The 27,946-nt window shown below is 38.9% G+C and overlaps 1 protein-coding gene across 1 annotated transcript in view; it reads left to right on the top strand.

The window, feature by feature from the left end:
• Window positions 1–27,946, top strand: part of Parp (Poly-(ADP-ribose) polymerase) — a 259,948-nt gene that overhangs the window by 82,826 nt on the left and 149,176 nt on the right. The window lies entirely within an intron of this gene.

A 27,946-nucleotide genomic window follows, 5' to 3' on the forward strand; every position in this document is an offset into this window, starting at 1 on the left:
TTCTGTTTTATTGTACATGAAATTATGCACATTTTCATATATAAAAGTTTATGTAACGACTAATATAAAACAGTGCAAACATTACGACAATGTGATGAAAGAATTTCTGAGATGTTCGGCCGAGTTACCGCGCGGACGTAAGGAAAATGTTTTTTTCAAAAATTCACCATAAATCGAAATATTGTGCTAGAGACTTCCAATTTATTGCAAAATAAAGGTAAATGATTGAATATTACTAGAATGTAAGAGTTTTAGCTTCCAATTGCGTTTTTCGACCATTTCGGTCGAGTTAAAGTTGACCAAAGGTTGAAATTTTGGCAGTTATTGTGATTTATGTGAAAATATTTCAAAACTGATAAAAGCTACAACCATGAATTATTTTCTGTTGTATTCTACATGAAATTGCGCACATTTTCATATATAAAAGTTGATGTAACGACTAATATAAAACGATGCAAACATTACGACAACGTGTGAAAGAATTTCTGAGATGTTGGCCGAGTTACCTTGGCGCAGGCGTAAGGAAAAAAGTTTTTTTTTTTTTTTTTTTCAGAAAGTTCACCATAAATCAAAATATTGTGCTAGAGACTTCCAGTTTGTTGCAAAATGAAGGTACATGATTGAATATTACTAAAATGTAAGTTTTAGCTTATAATTGCGTTTTTTGACCATTTCGGTAGAGTTAAAGTTGACCGAAGGTTGAAATTTTGGCAGTTATCGTAATTTATATGAAAATATTTCAAAACTGATAAAAGCTACAACCATGAGTTATTTTCTGTTGTATTGTACATGAAATTTCGCACATATCCATATGTAAAACTTTATGTAACGACTAATATAAAACGGTGCAAACATTACGACAACGTGATTTAAAGAATTTCTGGCGCGGACATAAGGAAAAAGTTTTTTCAAAAATTCACCATAAATCGAAATATTGTGCTAGAGACTTCCAATTTATTGCAAAATGAAGGTAAATGATTGAATATTACTAGAATGTAAGAGTTTTAGCTTAAAATTGCGTTTTTTTACCATTTCGGTCGAGTCAAAGTTGACTGAAGGTTGAAATTTTGGTAGTTATCGTGGTTTATATGAAAATATTTCCAAACTAATAAAAGCTACAACCATGGGTTGTATTTTGCTGTATTTTACATGAAATTGCGCACATTTTCATATATAAAACTTTATGTAACGGCTAATATAAAACTGTGCAAAAATTACGACGAAATGACGAAAGAATTTCTGAAATTTTCGGCAGAGTTACCGCGCAGGCGTAAGGAAAAAGTTTTTTTCAAAAATTCACCATAAATCGAAATATTGTGCTAGAGACTTCCAATTTGTTGCAAAATGAAGGTAAATGATTGAATATTACTAGAATGTAAGAGTTTTAGCTTACAATTGCGTTTTTCGACCATTTTGGTCGAGTCAAAGTTAACCGAAGGTTGAAATTTTTTGTAGTCGACGTACGGTACGTCCACTTGGCACCCAACATACAATTTTAGTCGACGTATGATATGTCCAGTAGGCGTTTAAGGGTTAAGATTACTAATAATAATAATAATACTGTAATAAGATTAAATAATATGTAACTCAACGCGAGAGAGAAACTGGTTTTCTCCCCTCCATTCAGGATGGACCCAACCTCATTGAAGCGAAGATATAGTAGATGCTCAGAATTGATACTACAGTACTGAAATATTTAAATCATATTAACTCTTTCATGTACAAATGATGTAATGGTACGTAAAATTACCCTACTCCCCTTCCTATGCAACTGACGTACCACTACATAAAATTTACCAAAATTTTTCGCACGTGTGTTAGGAGTAAATTTTTTTTGGGGACAATTAGTGGTTTCCATAGGCTAAAGCATACCTTGGACCATGTAACTCAGGCATCAATACGCCAGCCAAGCAGTTCCTGTACTGCGCATGGGCAAATCCCTGGCATAGTAAAATTCTCACAATGAAATCAGCTGATCCCATGTGAGATTTGTATGTGAGATTACATTATTGGAAACACTGTTTCGTACCCTCTTTTTCTATCAATTTTTTCATTAACTGTACTTATTTGTTTTTCATTCTTTTATATGTTGATATTTAGAGAATATTGTTGGCTTTCTCTTAAAAAATAATTCATTCACCTAACTGTTGTAGTTTTTGAGCTACAAATGATAATGTTGACAACACTAACTTTTTTTCGTTTCGATCAACTTATAATGTCAAAATAAACTGTTGCCATTACCAAAACCATTTTTCTTGACTCTCACTGTATTCCTCAACCTTTCCTCCACATTTTCGTATATTTACAAAGTAATTCCTATGAAAAATAACCGAGATAGAGCTTTAAAAAAAAAAAACTTTCTAGCGCTAATTCTCACTGTATGCCGGGCAGCGTGCTCTGTTTCTTACCCATTTTTCTATCAATTTTTTCACCAACTGTACTTATTTGTTTTTCATTATTTTATATATCAATATTTGGAGAATTTTGTTGGCTTTCTCATAAAAAAAATTCGTTCGCCTGGCTCCTAGTTTTTGGGCTACGAACGAAAATGTAAAAATAATTAAAGATTTTTTTGTTAAATAACTGAAATATTTTCATATTTAGAGGGCTGGGACTCTTATTCTGACTATTCTACCATAAAATATGAACATTGAGAAAAAAAAGGACAGCAAAATGAACGGCATAAAATTTCTATTTTTGCCTAATTTTTAAAAAAATCATTTTTCCGCTCTGTCGAACGCTCCCAGACACCTCGGATCTCTTATAGGCACAGCGCTCTAAGTATAAAGATGCAAAAGTGTTAAATTACTATTGAAATTATATTAAAATATATAAATGTTTCTGGATGAGAGTACCTGTATAAGCATTTTTAGAGGGCACGGTACAACTAATTTTCAAATAAATTTAATAAGATTAAATCATAACATTAAATAAAAATAATTCTCTCTCTCTCTCTCTCTCTCTCTCTCTCTCTCTCTCTCTCTCTCTCTCTCTCTCTCTCTCTCTCTCTCTCACTGTTGTTTAGATGAGAAATTTTCCGACGCAATATGTACGTATGTTTCTTTTGTATGATAAATAAATGATTTATCTTATAAGTAATTTTCAAATATTAAGATTAATAAGATTAAATAATAATAATAGTAATGTAATATATAATATTTTCCATGCATTTATTAGTAAATTTTTCAACAATTTAAATAAATGAATAGTGATTCTCAGCCTTTTTATTCTCAACTTGAGAAAGGAGGGGGAAGGGTAAATGTCAATTTACTTGACAGTTTGACATATTGGCTGGAGGGGAAGGGGAGTGTTGCCCTCAGAAGCTCAAAGATTTCAATCTTTTGATATCGTAAGGTATTCTTCTCTCTCTCTCTCTCTCTCTCTCTCTCTCTCTCTCTCTCTCTCTCTCTCTCTCTCTCTCTCTCTCTCTCTCTCCCCAGCCCCCAGCCAGCCTTGTTGAATATAAGTCGAAGTGGTAACTCTCTGTCTCTGCTTTGGCTGGAAGGCTTAGAAGTACGTATTTATATATTTTTTAAGGTAACTGATGTTTAAGGTGACTTTGAAATTATATTATTAATATGATTTCAAAGATTAATACAGTAATGGAGGACCTGAAGAAGACACTTGTAATGAGTCAAGAATTAGGATTATTACTGAATCATGAGAAGTCACAGATGACCTCCATTCAGAGGATTCTTTATTTGGGGGTTCATATACTCTCTGAGTTTTCTGACTTCTCCCTCCCTCAGGAGAGTGGAAGACTGCCTGAGGAAAGTAGACCTGTTCCTCTCCCTTCGCTCTTGCTCCGCCACTCAACAGATGAGTCTCTTGGGTACTCTGGCTTCCCAGGAGCAGTTTGTCAGGCTAGGGAGGATTCACATGAGACCACTCCAGTTTTACCTAAGAGCTTGTTGGGATCAGAAGGTGCATCAAGACCATCATTTCTTTCCAGTAACTCCAGAGATAAAGGAGGACCTGCATTAGTGGAGGTCCAAAGAAAAGTTGACAGAAGGGAAATCTCTCCTCCCAGGTGAGCCCCAACCTGGTTCTTTTGGACGCATCGGATCTAGGCTGAGGAGCTTTCCTCGGGAACTAGAAGTCTCCGGAAGGTGGTCCCTAAAGGAGAAAGGGCTCCACATCAACTTTATTGAATTGAAAGCAGTCCACCTGGGACTACAGCTCTTTGCAACAGAGGTCCGCAACAGGACAGTAACAGTCCATGCAGACAACACCATGATCTTGGCGCATATAAAACATCGGGGAACTCACTCGTTTTCTGTCTGTGAGACAGCAAGAGACTTTCTATGCTGGGCGGACCAGAACTGGACCTGATTGGTCACTCGGTTCATTCACGACAAATGCAGTGTTATGGCAGATGAACTGAGCGTCAAAAACAGATCCTCCCTACGGAATGAACACTAGATTTTCGGGTATATGCCAGCCTTTGGAGTCTGTGGGGACAACTGACCATAGACTTATTCCCTACAGGAATCACTGCCTGCCTCTGTTCTGCTCCCCATTTCCGGACCCCCTGGCATGGGCAACGGATGCTATGACCCAAGATTGGTCCAATCTGGATCTTTATGCCTTCCTGCCATTCGGGATGATCAGAGAAGTGCTGAAGAAGTTTCGCTCACACCACAACATAAGAATGACCCTTGAGGCCCTCTTTTGGCCACAGAAGGAGTGGTTCCCAGACCTGCTCAATCTCCTTGTAGACTTCCCAAGACTCCTCCCCCTGATTGCAAGTCTTCTCAGACAGCCCGACTTCAGGAAGTTCCATCAAAGTCTGTCCACTGTGACCCTGACAGGCTTTCAACTGTCGGCAAGCTCACCTGAGCGAAAGGATTTTCTAAATTGATGGCTGAGGCTATTTCCAAGTGTAGACATAATTCTTCCAACAAAGTCTACCAGGCAAAGTGGTCAGTGTTTAGACTTCGGTGCAGAAGAAACAACTATCACCTTCTCAAACACACATCACTCAAATAGCAGACTTCCTCCTGTATTTGAGGTCTTTTAGGGGCCTTTCTGCTTCTACATTAAATGGGTATAGAGCAATGCTTAGCTCTCGTTTTCCATTATAGAGGGCTTGAAACTTCTACTAATCAAGATTCATCTGACCTTATTAGGTCTTTTAATATCTCCAAGTCTAGGAAGGAGACCTTCTCGTGGAATCTGGACGTAGTCCTTAAGTGGTGTACTAGTTCACGTTTTGAACCTATGTGCTCTTCCGCTCTAAGGGACCTCTCAAGGAAAACTATTTTTCTCGTGGCTCTGGCCACTGCAAAGAGAATCGGTGAACTCTGCGCGATCGACAATGAGGATTGGTTTTTCTCAGGGGGATGCAGTTTGATTCTTTTCATTAGGGTTCTTAGCAAAGAACGAAAACCAATCGCAACCTTGTCCTCGTTCTTTCACAGTTAAAAGCTTATCAGAGATCCTAGGTACGGAAGAGGAGGAAAGAGACCTGTGCTTGGTGAGAGCCTTCAGGTACTGTTTACATCTTACTGAGAAGATTAGAGGACAGTCTAGTAATCTGTGGTGTTCCGTGAAAAATCCCTCTAGACCCTTGTCGAAGAATGCCATTTCCCTCTTCTTGAGGGATCCCATCAAAGAGTCACACTCCCAAACAGCGGGGAATGATTTATCGCTCTTGAAAATTAGAGCACACGATGTCAGGGCAGTTGTTACCTCGGTAGCTGTTAAGTACAACCTTTCCCTCTCTGCGATCTTGCAAGCAACGTATTGGAGGTGTAAATCAGTGTTTGCAATGCACTATACATGGATGTCAAGACAATTTACGAGAATTGCAGTACTTTGGGACCTGTGTCCGTAGCTGGCATAGTATTGGGTGAGGAAGTGTAGGAAGTATCCCTTCCTTATTTGTGTCTCTGCCTTGAACATGGTGTTGAGTCCTAGGGGAGCCTGGGGTTACAAAGTGCCTAGAGTGCCCACCAGTTTTTAGTATTGGGTAGTGGTCATGTATTTTAAATTAATTTTACGTTTTTAACTGTTGAGTGACTTTGTTGTCTGGTATTTTGTGTATTGTGGTACTGTGCTCGGGGCAGGGGCAGATGCGTATGCTTTGTTGGCCTTCGGTGATCACCTTAGTTGCAAAGCTTGTGTTATACTTCATCAGCCTTTGGAGTACTCCTTTCCTGCGAAGTTTCCAACGTCAGTAAAGGTGCTTCATGGCTATACTGCCACGCTGCTACAGGTTGAGATGAGCACCAAGCAGAGGTAGTATCTACCCGCAGCAGCTCTCTCACCAGGTAAGGAAACAACAAGCATTGTTTCAGTGCTAGCCTAATTTTTATTCCCTCAAGTTCAGTAACATTATCAATATTCTGGAGACCTTTGTATTGTCCATGATTCCCCACAACCTTTCAATGTGGAATCAGCTAAGTAATTACTGGGTAAGCTACTTATATAAAAATTACCTTTTGTTGATAAAGATTTATATATACTTACCAAGTAATTACGGTTGGAGCCCACCCTCCTCCCACGCATGGACATTTAAGCATAAACAAATTGAGCTTTTGGCTGTATTGTTCCTCTCTCTTACCCAGAAAGTGGTCACGGTCTTGTCACCTACACTAACAAAAGAATCACTACCGTGGAATTCAAAATTCTAGCTGCCGTTCGAGTAGAAACTCTTAGCTAAGTAATTACTGGGTAAGTACATATAAAACTTTATTATGAAAATGTCATTTTGCTTCTGTTCCAGTCACCTGAAGCTTTGCTTTGCTTACATTTTCAAGCCTCTCCTCTTTATTCCACTCTTACCCCTTTTAAACATTTTTGTGATCTCTGAATTTGCTGTTAACACTAAGTCATCTGAGCATAGCAGTTGCCATATACCTTCTTTTCTGCACTTTTTGCAGTCTTTTCCTTTGCTAAGATAAGCAGCAAAGGGCTCAAAGCTGATTCTTGATGAACAACAGCATTTATCACATTTTAATATGCCTGCTGCTGTTTTCACTTTTAAGCAGTATACAATGGTGAGTCAATAAGTCTTCTCCTCTAGTGTAATAGTTTATTAAAACACATCTTAGAACTTACAGACTCAATAATTTTCTGTATAGTCCCCTCGCTTCAAAAGGCATTTGGTCCAATGTTCAACAAATTTGAATATCCTCACAAAAAAAAATGTTATTGGTGTGACCCCATAGCCACAAATGCTCTGCATATTTTGCACATTGGCATTGGAAAGTTAAACATTGGACATTAGAAAATTGATGATATATTGAGGCATCTTTCAGAGGAGCAAACAGGTGGTTTTTTAGGGAGGGAGCTCTTGAATAGTGTGAACATTGCTGTGTACTTGTGATTGTCATGAAAAAGCAAAATCTCTTTTGACAATAGACTTTCGTGTTAGATTTAGATTTGCAGGTTTCAGCTTGCCTGACACATTCACACTAACAGGCACTTTACTTGTGAGCCCATTTCCAGATAATGTTCCAGCACTTGCCTTTTCCAGTCCAAAAAATGTGTATGCATGAATTTTCTTGCTGAAGGTGAGATCTGAGTTTCCTTTTGGTTTTTTGATACAGATGTTTCTATTCCATACTCGGGCATTTACTTTCCAATTCAAAGTGATGAGCCCCAGTTTCATCTGAAATAGTTATTGTGTTTGTGGTCCTTGATGAGTTGCTTAGGAATCCATCTCACACTAGTTAATTTGCATTTGATTTTTTACATTATAGCAGTTCATTTGTTCTTCAGAATTTTGGTGTGGACTTGTTCAATTTTGTCATCTGTAGTGGATTTTGATGTGTATCCAACCCTATAGTTGTGCTCACCCCATGAAGTGTATGTTCAATTAAGAAAAACTGGTACTCTTTTTTTTCAACATTTATTTCTAAAAAATACCAGTTAATAGCTGTTTTTCTAGGAAATAAGCATACATTTCTTTCCTAGAGGTCAGTAGACACTAGGAACTGATGAGTAACTTCTCTGTTCAGTGACAATAAAAATCCTGTGCTTAGGTATTTTTAAAGTCAGGACAGCGTGAGCTGTTTCTTGCAACCCCAAAGATCAGTGGGTGGCTAACCATTTTAGAATTTCTCCATTCATATATCCTCTGCCATGGTTAAGCAGCATACCTATAATCTGATGAAGCCTGTGGTTGATTTGAGTCCCTGGTACTCCTTCAGCCCTTAAAAAGAAAGAAAAAAAAAAAGGATTTGCTGCTTGTTCCATCAACACCCAAATTGAGAGTAGAGAGGTCATGTGTACTGCATGTTATCACAAAGGCAGCTGACTGATCAGTAACTAATTGTCACTAGTCTGACAATCACACCTTAATCCCACATGATCATGCAGAACTCTGTAGTCACCTTAAAGAAAAATATAGTAAAAGTGCAGACAGTTGCTGACATCCTTGTATGATAAATAAAAATCTTGCGTATATATGCAAAATTAAGAAATACATGATGTAGAATATAGTAAAGCAAAGTAAAGTTATGAATCTGAGTTGAAGGGTAGGAGAAAGATAATCCAAAGCAAGGCAAGAGCCCCCTCGATTTGACACCACCTTGACATGGTGAGGGAGCTCTTGAACCCTAGGAATCTGTTCCCTGGGTTTGAACCCAAGAGTCTCATAGACCATTATATATCTCTTTGAATTAATTTTTGTGGAATATTCTGCTTTTACTAAAATTGGTTGGACCTGATAAACAGGAAAAGATATCATAGCTGGGATTGGGTTTATATCCGAAGCTAAATAGTGGGAACTGTGGTAGGACCATCAGCTGCCCGATGATGTTCGAACCTGAGTGATATCAGGCGGAACTGTTCTTTAGGGTTGGACCACGGATTCCAGAGGTGTCCAGTTCTGGGAATAGGACTCTCGGCATTTTATCTGGTTTGCCCATAACACGATTAGATTGGGGCTGATAGTATTTTCGTAATACCTTCAGTCCTAGCAAGCAGGTTTGGCTTACACTTGGGCCACTGTAATCGTGTTGTGCCATCCCCTGTTGGGTAGGGTAGGGACGTGGACATTTGGGAGTCGGTTCTCACTTGTGCCATTGGTGGAAGAATAATCCCCATGAAAGGCTGATGATATCTTTTTAAGCCAATCAGCAACCAGCACTGATACCCAGCTGTGTTATTGGTTGCTACCATCTCTTCCAACCAATAGCGTGATATGCTACAAACCAATCAGCATCGAGGTAACATACCCTGCTGTGTGATTCCTACTTCCAGCCCTATCCATCCATCTCTCACTTTCTACTAGAATCCTTTGGGTAAAGAGAGAAGAGAGAGAGAGAGATCTGTCAACCACTCTCCCTTTGTATCTATCTATCTATCCATCTCTCACATTCTACATATCCTTTGGCATAGAGAGAGAGAGAGAGACAGAGAGAGAGAAGCCCTGAACTGAGTTATGTTTACATCGGATAAAAAAATTTATATCTCTATCAACCACTCTCCCTTTCTATCTATCTTTTTATCTATCCATTTCTTACATTCTACATAAACTTTGGCATAAAGAGAGAGAGAGAGAGATTTTGTCCAGGTGCTCCCCCCTTTCATGGTCAGTATGTCAAGATGATTGACAGGCCTTTATCTCTGACCCTAAAGTTGGAGACAGAAAAAGACTGGAAAAAACGAGTGAAATTATATTTAGCTGTTCTTACATATGTGAAAATTAGTAAATCATATTTATCATACAAAACAAATAAACGCATGTCACATATGCATAAAAAATCTCCCTCTTATCTCATTGAGAGAGAGAGAGAATATCTCACCCTTTGACTACATATACACAAAGCTTCCAAGCTACAAGCTTTGTGATTGCCTATTTCAAATCTTTTATGTCATCATATCCATTTCTCCTCCAACCAATTAATACATGTATGTATGCATGCATTCACTCATTCGATGGTGGCTTTATGAACTTTCTGGAGTTTCATATTTTTATCGATACAGTAATTCATATTTCATTAAAGGATATTTTGAAAAAGACAGGTGCGGATGAAATGATATTTTGCTGTTCTTATATTAACCCTTTCATATCTGTATAGTTATCACATCACTGAGGGCACATGATATGTGTCTGGGAGTGCGAAAAAATAATTATTTCGAAAATTCAGCAAAAATAAAAATTTTGTGCCAACAAGTCCTTTTTCTAAATGTTTATTGAATAGTCAGAATAAGGCCTCTAAATACAAAAAAATGTGAGTTATCACGAAAAAAAAAAAAAATCTGACCCAGTTCGTAACCCAAAATCTATGAATGTCAAATGTAATGAATTATTTTTATGAGAAAGCCAACAAAACTAAATATCGACATATAAAAGAATGGAAAAAAGTCCACTGGTGAAAAAATTGATAGAAAAAGGGGAAGAAAAACGTATGGTGAAATTATCGCTAGAAAAATTTATCTGTAGAAATTACTTTGTAAAATACGAAAATGTAGAGGAAAAGTTGTAGAATAAATTAGTAAATCATAGTTTATTTTCACGTTATAAAACAAACGAAAAAAAAAAAGTTACCGTTGTCAACATTATTTAGAGCTCAAAAGCTATAACAGTTGCGAATGAATAATTTTTATGAGAAAGCCAATAAAATTCCCTAAATATTGACATATAAAAATGGAATCGAATAAGTCAGTTGGTGAAAAAATTTTGAGAGAGAGAGAATTACTAGAAATTTTTTTTTTTTTGAAGAGCCCTATCTCGGTTATTTTTTAGAAATTACTTTGTACGAAAAAGTAGAGGAAAAGTTGAAGAATAAAGGAAAGTCAAGAAAAATGGCTTCCAGTTTCAGCGTTATAAATTGATCTAAAGAAAAAAAAATTTGTTGTCAACATTATTGTTGAGTCAAAAACTATAACAGTTAGGCGAATGAATTATTTTTTTGAGAAAGCCAAGAAAATTTCTAAATTCCATATAAAAAAAAGAAAAAATAAGTCCAGTTGGTGAAAAATTGATAGAAAAGTGGGTAAGAAACATCACGGTGGAATTACAGACATTTTTTTTGAAGAGCCCTACCTCGGATTTTTTTCATAGAAATTACTTTGTAAATATACAAAAATGTAGATGAATAAAGTGAGAGTCAAGAAAATGGCTTTGGTAACAGCAACAGTTTCATTTTGACGTTATAAGCTGTTGAAAAAAAAAAAATGTTACCGTTGTCAACATTATCGTTCATAGCCAGCTATAACAGTTGGGTGAATGAATTATTTTTTATGAGAAAGCCAACAAAATTCTCTAAATATCGATATATATGATAATGAAAAATAAAACAGGCGTCTCTTATATGATGCACTATGCAGTTTTGCATTCGAAAGCATGTTGAAATTCATTGACGCCGATGTGTTTGCATGGTCTCTGACAGAAGTGTGGCCTTTATGTGGGTGCGATCAGCTTGTCATTGGAGAATTTTACGCCATGCACAGTAGAGGAACTTTTAGAAAATAGAGGATACCAAACAGAGTGTTTCCAATAATTAATCCTACATTTTATAAAAAAATTAAAGTGGGTAGGATCAGCTGATTTCATTGTGGGAAATTTACTATGCCAGGGGCATGCGCAGTATAGGCACTGCTTGCCTGGCGAATGCCTGAGACGGTCCAAGGTATGCTTTAGCCTATGGAAACCACCAACTGTCCGAAAATAAAAAAATTTATATGCGAAAAATTTGCTGTTCTAGGGGTTATATTAACAGTAACAGTAACCCTTAAGGGGAGCGCACACTTACATAGAAATAATGGCCCGATTTTTATGAATTTTTTATAGGTTATACATATATATATAAGGTGATGTTCCAGAAAAAATTTGAGTGATCGGATGATTATTTTGGATTTTATTAAAAAAATTAAAAAAAAATTAAAAAATTAAAAATGATTCACCTCCTTCATTTTTAGAGCTATTGCAGTGCGGCTTCATACACAGAAAGTATAATATAGTATGAAAAAAATAATGGGAAGAGTTTTTCTACTTTTCCTTTTTTTTGGATGGGGGTGAGGGGGGATTTTTCCCCCCAAATTTGTATAATTTGATTATCACGGGCTCCTCGTCAACCTAAGAAAAAATCTAGCCCCAAGCAAATATTGGTCTTTCTTTCCTCTTTCCAATTATATATTTAACTTTAAAATTGGCCAAAAAATAAAAAAGTAGTTGGCGTTTGAAGTGCAAAAAAGTGAAAACTGAGAAAAATGACCATAAAGGTCAACAAGTGATTTTTTTTGGTCCTCGTGGAAAAACTTATCTTAGCGCATTGATACTCACTAACACTCAGTTCAGACTGACTTTCTTTCTTTCTAATAGTTCTTAGTGTTTTATTTTGCTTGATTTCTGGCTCCAGGTCCCTCCCCCTTTACAAAAAGGGGTATTATTCGCTCGAGGCGAGGGTATCATCAAGTACCACCTGACTCATTGTTGCCTGGTTTGAAACTAATAAAGTAAAAGTTTAGTACCTACCAGGCTGATAGTCTTGACTCATTTTCAGTCGTTTTTTCATTTGTTTATTCTTTTTTGTTTTTGGGGTTTGATTTTCAAGCCTTTTTGTCTCGAATATGAAGAACTTTTTTTATATTTGCACTTGTGCCAAACAGATGTGTTAAATTGAACTTCTCATAGCCGAAGTTGTGTTCAATTGCTGTTATTTGTGAACAAAAATTCACTCTATTTAGACCAAAAAACTTTGTTTATGGGCACTTCTGCCAAAGTGCCCCATGAATGGATTCATTAGGTTTTGCGTGAACCCTTTCAAACATCGCTGGAGAAGTGAGGGGGATGAAAGGTCCGTAAATACTCCCTTTAAATATTCATAAAATTCTTGTGGAATTTTAGCCAGCAAAATCTTCTGGTCTTTATGAGATGGTGGTCTCCTTCCATGTGCAATGGCCCGCTGGTAAAAACACCATGACGAAGTCCCTTTGGGGCACAAGTTATGACGTTCCCTCCGATCGTCTGATGACGTGTGATGGTAAAAGGAGGCCATTATTGCACGTCTCATTGTATCCACATCAGTGCCGATATTGTCTCTAATTGCTTTTCCATACAACGACTGAAATTTTTCAATTGTGGTCTTTGTGAGCTTGTCTCGCCCAGCCAATAAACTTTTCTTCACTATCTTGCCTGACTTTTGAGTATACAGTTCACTTGCAGCTTTCTTTGCTTTTTCAAGCCTGTTACCCATACGTTTATGCACATGATTTATGCATTCCAATTTTATTACTTGATGGTCATCATATGGTCCTCTACCTTCATTCAATTCACACACAGCTGCATATGCCTTAGAATCACCGTTCCCCACAAATGTTACGTACCGGAACCCATAATTTCCTGACCTGGACCACAAACGTCTTGCTTCTTCAGCTTCCATAGCACCTGCTGGGCCATCAAAATTCTTATTGCACCTGTGCTTCTTCATTTCATTTGTCTCGCAGGTTTGGCAATAATTGCTTAGCACAATCACATCTATGATAGTTCCCATATACACTTTTATCCCAAAACCAACACCTACATGGGACTTGTGACCCCGAGTAAGCCAAGTTGGCATTTTATCTCACTTTCACTCCAGTACACACAGGAAAGTAATTAGAGTTACTAGATGTAAAAAAACGGCAAAAAACACCGCAAGTAGCTAAAGTAATGCTCGGAGTAAAAAGTTGCACACCTCCGCCTTTCAACGTTTGGGGGCCACTGACTCAGCAGCCTCTCACTGTCTCATCTCACAGACCACGCATTCACAAAGGATAAGCCATTGTTGTTGCCAGACGTAGGAGATAAGGTGATATAAAAATCAAAATATTTAATAAATTAGGCGAATAAAGGAAAAAATGACAGCCGTCACTTAGGAGCCAGACGTCGGCCCTACCTCACCGTGTGGGGGCCGGAGGCCCAAAACCCCATCGATTTTGATATTTCGAAAAAATGCTTTGGTCACGTGGTAGCGAAGGTGTTGCTCGTGTCGTACGGCTGTTTAACCAATTTTTTGAAATTTTTCAAAAATATTCATCAAAAATCGAAGCGTGCGCTCCCCTTAAGGGACGGCATAATTTATCAATGTGCAGCGCCCCAGACCGGGGAAACTTTGAGGTCGGCAAAATTTTAAAAAAAAATCACATCAATGGAAAGAGAATGACATGTACATTCACACTGTATAAATAAAAAAATTCTTTAAAATTTTCCCTACCTTCCACGAGAAGTTGAAAATTACTATTTACAACCCTTTGTGTTTTTTCTAATAAATAAATTTTTGTATTTTGTAAAATTATTATTACTGCTCATACAATATCAGAACAGATAAGAAATAAAAGCAGTAACAGATTTTTTGCATATTTGTTGTAAAATATTCACGTAAATTTACGAGAAGGAAGATTCAGTAACTTTTTTTTTACTTTTACATGCTTTTTCTAATACTTCTTTGCAATTTTCTCTGTAAAATTACATTTACAACCAACATACTATCGTGAAAGACAAAAACAAAAAACAACAGCAACCCCTTCGTATATTTACAAGCAAATTTACTAAAAGACTCATGAGAGAGAGGGATGCAGTACTTTTCCCCTTGAAGTCACAAGCATTACTGATACTGGCCTAACTCTCACGTCTGTATAAAAGTTGCCATTAGTGAATTTATAGCATATAGAAGTATTGGCACCTTTGTTTCGAATCATTATTACCATAACAGTGGTGCGTAATTCTGCTTCACACTGAAGCTCAACCCGTCCACCTCCCCAAACCTGTTTTACTTCACACGGAGGCTCAGTCCGTCCCTTAAGGGTTAATATTTGAAAGTTAGTAAATCATTTATTTATCATACAAAACAAGTAAACACACGGTACATAATTTATATATAAAAATCTCCCTCTTATCTCAGTGAGAGAGATGTTCTGTGTTTTTGTGGGATTTTAGTTTAGCATCTTATTAATATCTTGCTGCGAAAAAATTCGCGAATTAGTGAATTTCCACAGAAAAACCCGTGATTAACTGAAGTCGTGATTACTGATCCACGTGTAAGCGGGGACCCACTGTAAAAATCTAAAGTTATGCAAAACAAACAAACATATATGTTACATTTAACCCTTAAACGCCTGTTGGACGTTTTAAACGTCGTCCAAAATTGTCTGTCAAATGCCGAGTGGACGTTGCAAACGTCGACTGAAAATGCTTTTTTTAAATATTCGCGGAAAAATAATTATAGGCCTAGTTTGCGGAAGATTTCAAATCCCGCGCCTCGGCGGATGCTGGGAGTTCACGGATCCAGCTGTTGTTTTGTTTCTGAGCGTCACCCAGATGCGCATGCGTGAATTTCCCCCATCTCGCATCAGAGAGCATCAGAGTAGCGCCTTGCGGGAGCGATATTTTGACGCAGACGTGTTTTGCTGAACTTTTGCGAGTGTTAGCGAATTCGTGCTGCAACAGAACGTTTGCAGAGATGTCGCAAAGGCGTCAGGAGCGTGAAAGGCGCACATTGCCTGTCGGAAGTGAGCGTGTGAGGCGAGTTTTGGACTTGGATGCTGGAGAAGGACCCAGCGACCAGAGTGACCCAGCTTCTCAGCAGCGTGTTGTTTGGCCACGTGTGACCTATGGCGACCAAGGACCACATCCTGTTCCTTTTACGACCCCTAGGAAGCATCGGGGTGTCCTGAGGGGCATCCGAAAACATTTGGGAGGCCTCCAACAAAAGGACATTGATGAGTACTTGTTGGAGCTCGATTGAGAGCAGGTCGAAAGTCCTGATTTCGGTGGTAGTTGGTCATCTAGCGATGACGACATAACGCCTGACGTCAGTGATGACGAATATTTGCCACCAATGTCCGTACGGGATCCTCAGCAGGAAAGTGAATTAGAGTTTAGTGGGTTTAGTGCCTACGAGGGAGAAAGTGAGTTGGAGGAGGAAGAGGATGACTCGATTGTGGCTGGTGGGGATGAAACAGAAAGTGATGGGGAAAGTGAAGGAGACGGCCCAGCTGGGAGTGTGAGAGTGCGAAGACGTGTGCCGTGCACTGCGCTTGGCGCGAAACCTGTAGAAGGTCGCAACGTCGCGGCAGCTCAGGTGAAGGCCGTTTCGTCCGAAAGTGATGAGGGGTGGTCGGAGGACCCCACCCCACCTAACATGCACCCATTCACGGCAGTACCTGGACTGACCGTCCCTGTGCCTCTCACGGTACTGGGGTTCATTCAGCTTTTCCTGACGCAGGAATTGCTTGAATTCCTGGTTGCGGAGACAGTAGATTACGCCGGTACTGCCGTGAGGAATTGCGGACGATGTTGTCGCACCGCTGGTCAGGGCTGCAACCTCACGGACATGGCGCACTTTTTGGGGCTCCACATATTCTTTGGGATGATGCCTGCTGCTGACGTCAGGCAATATTGAGGCGGAATTTTTTTTAAGTACGCCTAATGTGGGCGGCATTATGTCCCGTGATAGTTTCCTGGCGTTTGACAGGTATTTCAACGCCTTCAACCGGGGGGCTATATACCCGAATAACCCCGACCGCCTCATCTTAGTCCGCCCAGTGTTGGAGTTCATTTGTGAACAGTGCCAGACTCTTGTGGTTCCTTCAAGAACCTTTCTTTGGATGAGGGTATGATGCCATACAAAGGGCGTCTAAGTATCAAAGTGTACAACCCGAAGAAGCCAAAGAAGTATGGTGTAAAGTTATTTTTTATTACGGAAGCCAACACTGGATACGTCGTGGACTTCTTGGTGTATTCTGTGGTCTTCTCCACGCTGCGTGGCACTGTCTTCGGTCTTGTGAATCGTTTCCGTAACCAGGGATACCACCTGTTCATGGATAATTATTGTAACTCGGTATCCCTGGCCCAGGAACTGTATGAAGCAGGTGTGCACGTCAGTGGTACCCTTCCGGTTGGTGTGTGGGGCCCTGAATGTTCTCAAGAGGTTTGCTAGCCACCCACAACATCTTGCAAGAGGAGAGACAGAGTGGCGGCGGAAGGGAGATGTCTTCGTCATCTGTTGGAAGGGGTCCGACTCGTGCCCATGATTACGACGAGTCATGAGCCCATCCAAGAGGAGATCACCCAGCGGAAGAAGACACGCCCGGCAGGGCCGAGTTACGTATGAGGAGTTTCAGTGTCCAACGCCCTACTGTCATCGGGCACTACAACAGGCACATGGGAGGAGTTGATCTCTTTGATCAACTCATCCAGTATTATCCCTTCGCCAGGAGAACCAGGAGGTGGACACAGAAGCTCCTCAAATATCTCCTTCAGTTGGCCCTCCAGAATGCCTACATCATTTACTGTGGGTATAATTCGGACGCTCGGAGGTTGACCCACATCCAGTTTCTTGAGGTGGCTGGGAATGCCCTCATCAACTTCGATCTGGAGGAGTGGCCTTCCAATGGCGCCCCTGCCCCGAGCTCCAGCTCTGCCCGAGAGGAAAGGTCAGATGTCGTGAGATACCCGACATCATAATTCCTCATCCTGCCGGCCGCTTCTGCTGCCGCCGACCTTGATGATTGATGAAGACGCCGCCCCTGAAGGTGCCGCCGCCCCTCGAATTCCAGTGTCCCGTCGGGTAGCCGACCCTGTGTGTCGGCTGCAGCCAGGAGATCACACACTGGAGCTCATCGAAGGGGGCAGACAGATATGGTGCCGGGTGTGCCATATGAATGGCAAGAGGAGAGACAGCCGGATGCGTGTGTCACACCTGCAAGGCAGCATTTTGCAGGTTGGATGAGTGTAACCGCAGGTACCACAATGCGGTTATTTATTGAGTGCGCCTGCCCGAGCGACACGGGAGGGCGCAGCGAGCCGCTGAAGGGCGGCCCACCAGCAGTAAGGGGCGCGTCTCCCTCCTCCGCTTGTGCCCGTCATGTCGGGAGGAAAAAATGCAAGACTCTTCAATGGAGGAGGGAGAAAACAAGAAACAGCACTAAGAGTCAGGATTACGAGTGAGTATTCTGCATTTATTTTTTTAGTTTTATATTTACGAGTGAGTATTCTGCATTGAATTTATTTTTAGTTTTATAATTACGAGTGAGTATTCCGCATTGAATTTATTTTTAGTTTTATATTTATTACAAGTTTTTATATATCTGTATTCATTGCTGTTTTGTATAATTTCGTTTTATGCAAAAACAAAGTTTTTCACAACCATTCCTTTTAGTTATGTTTTTGTAACAAAGTAAATAACAATATAATTTATATGTGTCTATGTATGAATGTCTGTATATATGTAGTATATAATATATATGAATGTCTATATATATATAGTATATATATATATATATATATATAATATATATATATATATATATATATATATATATATATATATATATATATATATATATATATATACAGGCAGTCCCCAGTTTATATATATATATATAGGTTATCAAATATTTTCAGAAATTAATTGGTCTCGGACGGAAGAAATATGGCCCAAAACGGCAGAATAATCATAATTTGAAGGTTTTTTGATGTAAAACTCAATAATAATCAGTTTATTCTGCACCCAGAGCATTAAAAGATATTCTTATGAACGATTTTACCTTCATTTTGCAACAAACGGAAAGTCTCTAGCACAATATTTAGATTTTTATATAATTTTTTTAATTGGGTCTCTTTTTTGTAAGCAAAAATCTCATATTCTGGTGATATTCAATTTTACCTTCATTTTGCAACAAACGGAAAGTCTCTAGCACAATATTTAGATTTTTGGTGAATTTTTGAAAAAAAAATTTCCTCCCGCTCCCTTACTGACTCCACTGAAAATCCTGTCATTTCTTGCGTCAGCTTGCCGTAATTTTTTCGCCGTTTCATATTATTCGTTACATAAAGTGTTATACATCAAAATGTGCGCAATTTCATGTAGAATACAACAAAAAATAAATCATTCCTTTAGCTCTTCACAGTTTTTAAATATTTACATCGAAATAACGATAAATAAAAAAATCAATAAACCAAAATGATAAAAAGAAAAAAATCAACGAGTAACAATCAATCATCCTTCATTTTGCAACAAACGGAAAGTCTCTAGCACAATATTTAGATTTTTGTGAATTTTTGAAAAAAAATTTGATCGAATCAGCTGAAAATCGTGGCATTTCCGTCAGCCATAGCCCTTTCATATTATTCGTTACATAAAGTGTTATACATCAAAATGTGCGCAATTTAAGAATCAACTAAAAATCATTTACCAGTTTTTCATTTACATGCAAAAACAAAAAAAAAGTCTCTAGCAACAATATTTAGATTCAAAAACGTGAATTATTTTGAAAAATCAATCATTTACCTTCATTCTGCAACAAACGGAAAGTCTCTAGCACAATATTTAGATTATTGGTGAATTTTTGAAAAAAAAAATCTGGAATCCGCTGAAAATCCTGGCATTTCTTGCGTCTGCTTGCCGTAATTTTTTCGCCGTTTCATATTATTCGTTACATAAAGTGTTATACATCAAATTGTGTGCAATTTCATGTAGAATACAACAAAAATAAATCATTCCTTTAGCTCTTCACAGGTTTTTAATATTTTCGCCGAAATCACGATAACTGACAAAATTTTAACGTTCGGTCAACTTTGACTCGACCGAAATGATCGAAAAACGCATTCGTAAGCCATAATTATTACATTCGAGTAACAATCAATCATTTACCTTCATTTTGCAACAAACGGAAAGTCTCTAGCACAATATTTAGATTTTTGGTGAATTTTTGAAAAAAATAATTTCCTCCGCTCCGCGTGCGGAATCAGCTGAAAATCGTGGCATTTCTTGCGTCAGCTTCCTGTAATTTTTTTGCCCTTTCATATTATTCGTTACATAAAGTGTTATACATCAAAATGTGCGCAATTTCATGTAGAATACAACAAAAAATATATCATTCCTTTAGCTCTTCACTGTTTTTAAATATTTACATCGAAATAACGATAAATAGAAAAAAATCAACCTTCGGTCAACTTTGACTCGACCGAAATGATCGAAAAACGCATCCGTAAGCCATAATTATTACATTCGAGTAACAATCAATCATTTACCTTCATTCTGCAACAAACGGAAAGTCTCTAGCACAATATTTAGAGTTTTGGTGAATTTTTAAAAAAAAATTTTCCTTCACTCCGCGCGCTGAATCCGCTGAAAATCCTGGCATTTCTTGCGTCTGCTTGCCGTAATTTTTTCGCCGTTTCATATTATTCGTTACATAAAGTGTTATACATCAAAATGTGTGCAATTTCATGTAGAATACAACAAAAAATAAATCATTCCTTTAGCTCTTCACAGTTTTGTAATATTTTCACTAAATAACGATAACTGACAAAAATTTTAACGTTCGGTCAACTTTGACTCGACCGAAATGATCGAAAAAACGCATTCGTAAGCCATAATTATTACCATTCGAGTAACAATCAATCATTTACCTTCATTTTGCAACAAACAGAAAGTCTCTAGCACAATATTTAGATTTTTGGTGAATTTTTGAAAAATAATTTCCTCCGCTCGCATGTGCTGAATCAGCTGAAAATCGTGCATTTCTTTGCGTCAGCTTTCCGTAATTTTTTCGTCCTTTCATATTATTCATTACATAAAGTGTTATACATCACAATGTGCGCAATTTCATGTAGAATACAACAAAAAATATATCATTCCTTTAGCTCTTCACAGTTTTTTAATATTTTCGCCGAAATCACGATAACTGACAAAATTTTAACGTTCGGTCAACTTTGACTCGACCGAAATGATCGAAAAACGCATTCGTAAGCCATAATTATTACATTCGAGTAACAATCAATCACTTACCTTCATCTTTCAACAAACGGAAAGTCTCTAGCACAATATTTAGATTTTTGGTGAATTTTTGAAAAAAATAATTTCCTCCACTCTGCGCGCGTGGACTCCGCTGAAAATCGTGGCATTTCTTGCGTCAGTTTGCCGTAATTTTTTCGCCGTTTCATATTATTCGTTACATAAAGTGTTATACATCAAAATGTGCGCAATTTCATGTAGAATACAACAAAAAATAAATCATTCCTTTAGCTCTTCACAGTTTTTAAATATTTACATCGAAATAACGATAAATAGAAAAAAATCGACCTTCGGTCAACTTTAACTCGATTGAAATGGTTCAAAAATGCAATTGTAAGCTAAAAAAACTTACATTTTAGTAATATTTAATCAATTTCCTTCATTTTGGCACAATTGGAAAGTCTCTAGCACAATATTTTGAATTTTGGTGAATTTTAAAAAAAACGTTTTTTTTACGTCCGCGCGTTATTTAATTCATGCATCATTTTGCGATAATATTTTCTCTGTGTTGCTTTAATCGTTTTACAATCTGTTATATACCAAACTCATCGCAATTTAGTGTACAATACAACTAAAAAAAATTAACTCATTAGCTTTAACCGTTTTCCTTACAGTGCGATTTGTATACAATTATATACGAGTTTTTTTTCGCTGTCATATATTCCAATATTTATATATGATAATGATATTTTTTCATTTCTGATGATTGCATACTAAACTTCAGGCAATGAGAAAAAAGGAGCCAAAAGTGAACTCTTAATCTTGAAAACTAAGTGTGCTGTGATTTTTTGAAAAACTTTTTTCTGCTTCGGCGCTACCTCTCGGAGGCCGCCGGCATATGGGAGATGTTTTTGAAAATAGGGCTTTGGCGTTAAAGGGTTAAAGTATTGTTACAGGCTTACAGGGAAGGGTTGTGAGTACTAGGCCTTGAAATAATGATTTATCTTTAAAAGAAACCCCTCATAAGCCCATAAACTAAAGAAATGCAAAATTAACAAAGAATTGGTAGGTCGCCAAGTGAAAATGGGTTCCTTAACAGTAATTTATTATTTGCAATTACAACATAGAATAAATTACCAAGGAAACTGGACACTTTCACTAAAGTCTGCAAGGCAGTCCCCAGGTTATGACGCTTTTCAAATATATTCATCAGAATATATTTCCTGGTTTATGATGCTTGTTCTGGGGTTATGACGCTTACAATGCCGATCCGACAGAAGAAATATGGCTCCAAACTGGCAGAATGGTAAAAATTTGGAGGTTTTTTTGTTGAAAAAATAAAAATGAAGGTTACATTGTTTTCAAGACACCCAAAGGATTAAAAGTTAGGTTTTTAAGGTTTTCTTACGATTTTCGATGATGTCTCAGCTTACAGTGATTTTCATCTTACGATGCAGCATAGGAAGGGAACCCCCCTCGTTAACCGGGGACTGCCTGTAAATTGAGAATTTACACAACAGCAGTGATTGAGTGAATTGGATAACACATTACAATTATAAATACTGGCCATGTGCAAGTGGACCTGTGAGCCAAATAGGCAATAATTCTATGAGTCCCAGTAGGGCAGAAATTTACAGGCAATCAGAAGCACAGACGCATGGCTATGCTGGTAACAGCACCGATAACACTCCTGGTATTAAATGATTCCAGGTAGGAATAACGCTGAGATGATACTCTTTCTAGAATTTAATAAATGCAAGAATTGGAGGGAGATTCCTTACTCTACTCACTTGCTAGCAAAGGGTGAGAATTGCATTTTACACTGTTAAGTTGATGAGACATGAAGTTGTTTTGAGCAATGAAATATGAGAGACAATAAAATGAGTCAAAGAAAAAGATACTGGCCAACCAATCTCCCTTCCAGGGCACATTACCTTCATTGCTTCTTTGTTTTGGATTTGATCCAAGGTATTGGCGTTGTCCGGGAATTGGCACTTCTGTCCAGCGTGACTAAAGTGTGAGTTCCAACATCCCCCTGCCTCTGGGGTTGTCGGGCATAGAGATTAGCTGGTATGACAGTCTCCTAGACGGACCTTTCTTGAACTGCTTCTATGGCAAGATCTCCGTGTTTGTGATGTCTGGATTGGGGCTGGAGGCATTGCTTCAGGCTAAGGATGCAACTTTTACTTGGAAATTAGGAGAGAAGGCTTGGCCAGCTTAAAGGTTTAAACTCAGTGGGTGGTAAATGGAATTTGGGATTAAGGTGGGGGACAGCTCTCTAACTCCACGTGTTTTCCTTGGAGACTCATAAGGACCCCTCCCTTGAAATAACTAAGTTACTAACTGGTCAAAACTACTGGTTCTCTTCTGGGTCTATGGGTGTGTGTCTGCCCCACTTCATGGTATTTTGCCCTAAGGCTTAATAGTTTACTATTCAGCGGCGGTATTCATAAAAGTATATAAAAAATATCGCAAAACCTTGCCAAAAAATAATCCTCATCTTGTCTGCTAGTTTTTTTTTTTTTTTTCCCCACTTGCATACATCATCAAAATGTGAAGAACTTAATTTTGGATGACATCTGTATCAGTCATTGGTAAGCGAAAGGGTTAAGGTGTCAGAAGGTTGTTTTTTTCCATTCAAGATTTGACTTTGGCATTCTACAGGAGGACTCATGGCAAAGCTTTGGATGCTGCAGGGGAGGGAATAGACGAATTTTGCTACACATTGCAACACTCGAGAAAATAACGCCTTATTTTTTGTCATCAGCAGCAAGGACAAAACTGGTCATTTGACTACCATGACCACCCGTGAATACCGAAAATCTGCGATATATCATAACCCCCTCTAAAAATTTTTATAATTGTGTATTTTAATAGTTGAAACACCAAAGACCCCCTCAAAAAATACTTATGACTGCCTATTTTAATAGTTATTAAAACACCAAATATATCTTAAACTGTCATCCTAAAACATTTTAATACCATTTCAAAGTCATCTTACAACATTACCCTTAAAAATATATGGCTTATAGCTAAGGGTGAAAATTAATAAAGTTACCCCTAAATTCAGGCACATCAATTTTCTTTCATGCAGTATTGAAGCAGTCCCATTTTCTTTTTACAGTCCATAGGGGAAACACTAGGAATTCACAGATACTGTACGGTATCTAGATATTTAATATACATTGAAAAAAATACACTCTATTGACATTTTGCTGTGTTTACATTAATAATATTTGAAAATTAGTAAATAATTTTTTATAAAGAATGTATTTAGTCAAAAAAATAACATGAAAATACAGTAATTAGTGAATATTTCTTGTTGAAAAAAGCCGCGATTTACCGAATTTTCTGCGATTTATTGAAAAATGTTTCACAGAAAAATCCACAAATGCTGAACTGTGAATAAGTCAGGGTCAGTATTCTATTGCTCCTTACCCCCAACACCTTGGCTGACAAGAAAGTAGTAAAGAATTTCCCTGGTTGAAAGCTTTGTAAGCAATACGTGTCTGCTTTATGTGCAAATGCTACTGGTAGTAACATCGCAAACCAGTGGTAGTGAGACATGCAAAGGAACCACATGCCTTGCGTAGGTTTATGGATAGGCTCCCAGTGATTTGGTATCGACTGATTCCATAATTACTTTTGTTGGAAGACTGTTCATTTCAGATGAAGGACCTTGGGATTGATAGACATCGGGTGAAGGCTTTGCATATGCATCTTTAAGCCATCCAGTTGGTTGGGGATGAAGGTGGATTAGGGTCATTTATTTGCCTCCTAACACAACTGCACTCATTCAGCCATTGGACTAAGGTGTTTTTGTTGCAACAAAGCTGCTGTACTGGAGGAGGTGAATGTAGTGTTGGAAGACAAGAAGGGGCAAGGATTGGATATATGGGGGAAATGGACAGAGAAAGTCCCAGGCTTCCTCAGTCCATCATAGAGGTACCCAGGCTTCTTCTACCTCAGCCCTCCTCCTGTTTCAGGGAGGGGACAGGGAAAGAAGGATGGAGAGTGCCGGGAGGTGGCATTTCTTCCTGCTTGCTGGTGATTGGGGGTGGGTGCCTGTCTAGCCATTGGGCTACTTGGCAGAGGCATGGGTAGCAGATGCCTGTCAGGTAGGGTATCGACTACCCTTCGAGCCTTTGTCACCCCTCACCCTTCATCCAGTCCGGTTCCAAATGTTCGTTTCTGGCCCACAGATGGACCTCTCCCTGTGGGAAGAGGTGAATATGGTGCTGTGGAAGTCTTCTTCCTCTCCCCACAGAACCGGTTCGTTCGCCAGCCTCAGTCTTATATGGAAACGGCCAGTTCAGTGCTCGATTCTATCAGAGAGGCAACTTTGCTTTCGTTGGATTTGAGGGATGTGTATTTTAAATACCTACCCATCGGTCCTCCTGCAAGTACCTCCTCTTTACCTTCGGGGGATGGGGTGTTTTAGTTCAAGGCACTTTGTTTCTAACTCTCAACCACTCCCCAAGTGTTCACTCGGTTGCTCTTTTTTATCTCAGCTCGAGCTTGTTCGTATGGGTACATCTGTGGAAGTACCTGAGTTATTGGCTGGTCTTGGCAAGTTTGTTGCCACAGTTGACAGGACAGAGATCAGCTTCCGGAGTTTTTGTCATGACCTGGGTTTAGTGATCAACTTTAAGGGCATGCTGATAGACATGGCAGCGAGGGTCTTCACTTCGGATTCTTGTGTCAGCAGATTCAGAGGCAGCGCAGAAGTTCCTGTCTCAACAGGAACAACTTGCTCGGCAATGTCATGTCATTCTGAGTCACCTGTTGTCATTAGAGAAGATGGGCCCCAGGGGCAGCTTCACCTCTGCTCCCTTAAGTGGAGGATGAAGGAGGATTGGTCTCCAGCAAGGGACCTTCCTTTCTCTCTCTCCCCTGTTTGAGGAAGTGAGGAGAGACCTAGCTTGGTAGTTAGGCGACAGGACCCTTTTTTAGGGGTGCCGTTGGACACAACCCCCTTCCAAGGTGCTTCTGTTCTATAGATGCATCTACTAGGAATGGGGCGTTCACCTGGAAGAATTGTTGGCTTCATGTGTGGGTGGAACCAGAACGTCAGACACCTCCACATCAATGTCTTGGAACTTAAAGCAGCTTTTTTAGACCCGCAACAGTTTCGGCACCAAGGGATCTGGTACTCCATGGTGTTGATGAGTGACAACACTACATTAGTGGCATACATCAACAAGCAGAGGAGACTGGTGTCCTTCTAGCTGCAAGGTTGGCGTTGCAGGTACACTAGTGGGCAGTAGCACACTTGGTGGAGCTCTCAGCCAGTACATTCCAGGGTCTCGGAATGTGGTGGCAGGTAATCTCAGTTTTTAGAGTCTGGTGATAGGGATGGAGTCTCTACACTAATACATTTTGAAGAGACTCTTCGAGTTATGGTGTGGCGGGATTTTAAAACACAAAAAACATTACACAACACAGATACACCGAACATATAACCACATACAATACTCACTATGATCCTCGGTTGCTGGGAGATGGTTGAGGGTGTCCACGGTCGCCAACACAGTAGACAAAATTACACAAACAAAACCGGAAAACAGACTTCCAACCAAAAAAAACGAGCAAAAAGAAAGAGACACATGCACAGACAACAATGACATCCAACAGAAAACACTCGACTCATGGAACATACAATAATCCACCATCAATGTCCGCCTTGCACAGAACTCAGCTCAAGACTCTCTCAAAAACCGAAAAAAACTCCCTTGACATTTGCACAGACAGACAGCACCGTAAACAACTCGAACTAAAGACCCTCATCCTCTACCAACAACCGAAGCACTCACTAACGACAATTACACTCCTCTCTCTCTCTCTCTCTCTCTCTCTCTCTCTCTCTCTCTCTCTCTCTCTCTCTCTCTCTCTCTCTCTCTCTCTCTCTCTCAAAACGTTGGGAAATGCTAAATACAAACAAATCTATTCATCCTCTATAATTCTCCCCCTTTAGCATTTCCCAACCAACACCTTTCACACTGCATTCAAATCGCTTTTTACGTAACACCCATGGATGCTCACTAGCAGGTCCTTTAGAACGTGTTAGGTGGCACGCAATCATTCTCTCAGACTCGCTCTCTCTTCCAGCAACATTCAGATTTACATTTTCTCCTCCGTTCTCTCTCAGATTCACGCTATCTTCTTCACTATTACCACTCTCAATTTCATCCACAATCTCATCTATACCCTCTAACTCGTTCCCAAATACCTCCCCCAATTCCTCAAGTAACCCATCCCATTCGCTCATTGACCTTTCCAATTCTTGCAATAGGCGGGTCAAAATATGAAAAAAAGGGGGTCAACCCCCAACAAATTGCTAGAAATTGTTTTTTGCTTGTTTTTGGTTTCCTGATATCTGTAGATTAACATACTAAAAGTCTACCAAGATTGGACTACCGGAAAGTGGGTAAAATTGGGTCAGTTCAAAGATGGGCTCAAAATTTGAAAATTCATTGAATATGTTTCCTTGTCGATAACTCGGTCATTTTTCACCCAAAACAAATAAAGTAAGAATGTTTTCCTATGTTTTTGAGTTTGTTCTTTCAATTGGAATTGGTTTTATTTGGGTGTGGTCATGCCGTGGGGTGCATTGGGGTACCCTACCCCCCAAAATGGAATTTTGTCGGTTTCATAGGGAAGTATTTGTCCTCAAATCTAGTCCAAACTGGCAAAACAATGCCTTTTCATTTGTTTTGTTCCTCTGTGTCTCTACAACTATACATCAAAAGTTTACCAAAATTGGAGGGCTTCGGGCAAAATTGAGCCTATTCAAGACGCTGTGTTCTAAATGACCCTCGGACTTAGTTTTCATTCCTTGACTTGCACAAAACATGCCTGTTTTTTTAAGTATTCATTTTATCTTAACTCAGATTCACTTAGACATATAGTTTGCCCATGTCTTATTCCTGTCCCTGTTCCTGTACCCACTGTACACAGCCCCCTCCGTGCCCCAAGCCCAGCCCCAGCTCAAACACCCCATTTTCAGTACAGGAATCGCATCCCTAGTCTACATTTGACTGTTATTCTCAGTTTCATATTCTTACCATATTCAAAACTCTCGGCTACTCTTCGTCAGTGAAAGTTAATGCCGATCAAGTGATCAATCCTGAACTCCTATTTCAAAGATTTCTTGTTGTGTCACAAGCTGGGATTTAACATTACAGGATATTATGGACTATGAACTCAGTCCATATCCTCCCACTCTTTTTGAAGCCAAACACGTTTTTCAGAAAGCAGACAAGCCTCAGTTG

Source organism: Macrobrachium rosenbergii, chromosome 37 (assembly GCF_040412425.1).
Source record: "Macrobrachium rosenbergii isolate ZJJX-2024 chromosome 37, ASM4041242v1, whole genome shotgun sequence".
NCBI classification, from domain to species: domain Eukaryota; kingdom Metazoa; phylum Arthropoda; class Malacostraca; order Decapoda; family Palaemonidae; genus Macrobrachium; species Macrobrachium rosenbergii.